The sequence below is a fragment of the Schistocerca gregaria genome, chromosome 3 (genome assembly GCF_023897955.1).
Source record: "Schistocerca gregaria isolate iqSchGreg1 chromosome 3, iqSchGreg1.2, whole genome shotgun sequence".
Lineage (NCBI taxonomy): Eukaryota > Metazoa > Arthropoda > Insecta > Orthoptera > Acrididae > Schistocerca > Schistocerca gregaria.
The window spans coordinates 276,490,335-276,494,252 of NC_064922.1; the positions used below are offsets into that span (position 1 = coordinate 276,490,335).

General features: G+C 42.7%; 1 pseudogene; it reads right to left on the reverse strand.

Moving 5' to 3' along the window:
- Positions 1–2,990: 2,990 nt before the first annotated feature.
- On the reverse strand, positions 2,991–3,108 carry LOC126356582 (5S ribosomal RNA; annotated as a pseudogene).
- Between the last annotated feature and the right edge of the window lie 810 nt (positions 3,109–3,918).

Consider the following 3,918-nt stretch of genomic DNA (forward strand, 5'->3'; position numbering starts at 1 on the left):
TGTGCCAGCCAGTCTGTGGATGATTTTTAAAGCGGTTATCCATCTGCGTCGGCGAATGTGGGCTGGTTCTCCTTATTCTGCCTCAGTTACAATGTGTCGGCGATTGCTGCACAAACGCTGTCTGCACGTACGCGTACACCATAATTACTCTACCACGCAAACATTTGGGGTTATACGCGTCTGGTGTGGGAAGTTCCCGGGGGATCCACTGGGAGGCAGAACCGCACAATAACCCTGGGTTCGGTGTGGGGCGGCGGTGGGTTGAGTGGACTGCTGTAGCCTGTTGTGGGGTTGTGAACTACTGAGGGCTACGAGGTGGACGTAACCTCTCCGTCATTTCTTGGTTCCCCGTTCCATACAATACAGTACTATACAATACGCTTCTTTTTCATCCACACCCCTTTGATAGGTGGCTGGTGCTTACCACCAAAACGATTGTTGCCTCACAGCTAGGTACATGTGGAACAAGTTTGGGCCAACTGGTTCCGAAGGAGATGTGAAACACACAGTCACCAATTTTTATGATATGTATGCACTGAGTGGGTAAACATAAATTTTTTGGGACATAAGAAGCTTTTAGTGTCACCTATGAAATTTACTTCTTATGGTATAACATCTCTCGAAATTGAGCAACTCGTTTATAACAAAAATGGTGAGCTTACACTCGCGTGGCGTGACAGCCACTTCCTAACCACTGCTGGAGGCACAACTTCTGTATTTTAGCTCGTTTAATGTTGGCAGCAGCTGTACACAAAACACTAGCGGCCGAAGTCGACTGACTTCTGCCGAACTCCAGCAGTCCAGGTCGAGGGCGTCCTGCTTGAGAACATCGTGGATAAATACTAACTCTATCACTAATGTCGTCATGCATTTCACTGACCAACGCTATCATCAAACGGTTTTAAAATTTCATCTTGACTTTTCAAACAAATATTAACCATCCGTTCGCTAGTAGTAAGATTTTCACACTTAGAAAAATATTCGACGAATTTATTATTTTCGTTTCCTGTTCAGTACAAAGCTTTTTCGGTTTTTTGTGCGTCATATACTTTATTCACGCTGCTCATCCTCTGCGAAGGACTGCTCCTTTACAAAATGTTAATAGTTAAACATTCAATGATGACAAACTTACATCCAAAGCAATCGATTTGTGACAAATATACAGCATTTACAAAACGATATCTCCTCCACTTGACAATAAACACTGTAAGACAAGAAAAAAATGACACACCACGAAGGAAACTGGATGACTTATTCAAGATTAAGAGCTCACAAAATGCAACACAAAATGCATTGGTCCACCTCTGGACCTTATGCAAGCAGTTATTGTGATTGACATTGGTTGACTGAGTAGTTGGATGTCCCTTCGAGGGATATCGTGCCATTTTCTGTCCAGTTTGGAGCGTTAGATCGTCAAAATTCCGAGCAGGTTGGCGTGCCTGCCCTTAACTTTCCAAGCGTTCCACGTTGGTGAGAGATCCAGCGACCTTGCTGGCCTAGACAGGATTTGGAAAGCACGGAGACAAGCAGTACAAACTCACGCCGTGTGAAGGCGGGCGTGTTATTGCTGAAACATAATTCCAGGGTGGCTCTCGAACCAGCTCAGAATTTTGACGCTGTAACGTGCCAATTGGGTTGGTACGACATAGCTCAGGAGGATTAATTGCTTGCATATGGGCCAGAGGTGGACCAACGTATTATAGAAGCTCTTTGTGAAGCTCTTTTCTTGAATAAATTACCCAAATTTCCTGTCCGTCATGTCTAGATTTCGGCCTTACCTGTAACAACGTCAACGATAATTTGACTTGTGAGAAAGTCATTGTGGAAAAATAAATATCGCGTTATATAACCTAATTGTCTTGTACGTTACTGTGAGAGTTGGATAATTTTTGTTGTTGTAACACATAAAATAGCCTAATACAGAAATCTAGAAAGTGAAATAAATACATTACAGACATTCAAATTGAGGACATTTCTTTTCCAAAATTTTACATGACTGTGGTTCCAGAAAAAGAAAATAATCATCAGTTGTACATCAGGTGTGACCAAAAACGTCAACAATAGCCCTCCAACCGAACTCAACAATGAACAGAATGCAATGCCGCCGACTGCATATCTCGCCCAGCTGTGCTGGCCTTAAATTGAGAGATCCGAAACCCATGCAGCTAGAGGCGAACTGCTGCGCTGCAGTGAGAGTAAAAGGCGCTGTAGGTGGACGTCTCCAACCTGGCAACGGGAGTCCACTCCTCGGGATGCGGTTATTGAAAGACATTTTCAAGACAGCTGCTTCCACAGCCACAGACTGTGTTTTCCTTCCATTTTTTTCAAATTAAATGTAATTTTTTGTCCACTTCTAGTGAAAAGGCGATGGTCGATCGCGGTTTTGGCGCTCTAGCCCCTGTCCTGCTACTTAGCCTGTATGTTAGTCCGGCCTTGAGGTGTTATTGAAAAGCTTAATAGTACTATGTCACTATCCTTCAATAGGAATTTCCCTTTGAGTTCTTGTGATGGTGATGATATACTGGAACAGTTTTCATTTCTGTTATTTCACAGCACCTTTAATAGATGAGCCATGGTTGGTCTGTCAGCACTAACTCTTAGTACCTTCATTAGTCAGAGCGATTTAAACTATTATGAATTAAACACGTCAGGAAAAGTGTTAAAATTACACGTCGTTTCTAAGTTACAGTTCATAAAGATAAAATACCGATTATTTTTTTAACATACACAAACGCTGCTGTCAGTATGTACTATCGAGACTGTCACGAAACGAGCCAAGATGAGAAATGCACTCCGTCTTCAGGCCACAAGTGGCCCCTCGGGACCATCCGACCGCCGTGTCATCCTCAGTAGAGGATGCGGATAGGAGGGGCGTGTGGTCAGCACACCACTCTTCTAGTCGTTGTGATGGTTTTCTTTGACCGGAGCCGCTACTATTCAGTCGAGTAGCTTCTCAATTGGCATCACGAGGCTGAGTGCAACCCGAAAAATGGCAACAGTGCATGGTGACCCGTACGGTCACCCATCCAAGTACCGGCCACGCCCGACATCGCTTAACTTCGGTGATCTGACGGGAACCAGTGTTTCCACTGCGGCAAGGCCGTTGCCTTAGATGAGACATAGGGATAATTTTCAGGAAGAAGTGAGAGGTAGGTGATGTGGATTTTAGCTGGGCGATATTTGGGGTAGCAAGTGGAATGGAAATGATGGAGGTAACAATACCAAACAAAGTAGTTTGAAAAGGGAGGAGATAGCCAGTGTCAGGAAACGATAGTGGAAGTGAAATCTAGTGCTAATTTTGAATATAGATGATCAAGCTTTATTAGTAGCATTATATGCATTTTTGTTATTCATAATAATAGTTCAGAACATAAAGTTTTAATTATTATGTAAGAGAATTTATTAGGGGAGAGGTCGTGTCTTGTGTATTTTATCATTTGCATGACATTTTAAGAGAGTACATGATGTACTTGGGTGTCTTGATGGGCAAAGTAGTCAAAGGCAGAAACGAGTCTTCTACTTCCCCCATGGTGTCAAGGAATACCAATAACCAGAAGTTTATATGAATAATGTCTACATGCATGTATTGAAAAAAACGCTTGTTACTGGCGTAATAAAAGCCTTGAACGGTTGGAGTTCCAAAGTTTTCGTTTTTAGTAGTAATTAATTGGGGGTTAATAGAATACTCTGAGTTGTAGCTTAAAATAAAAACGAACCCTCGTATCGTGCAGGGAAGCATTCATGGCATGGGGAGGAAAAGAAGTGCTACATTGAATACGGAAGGATCTCAGAGCAGATCTCATATTAAAGTATGAGAACTGCGTTAGGACGTGTGAAAGTACGCAGACATAAGTTTATGTGGATTTGACAGTATAACTGCAGCAGAGTACGGACTTGACAAATCAGGAATGAAACAAC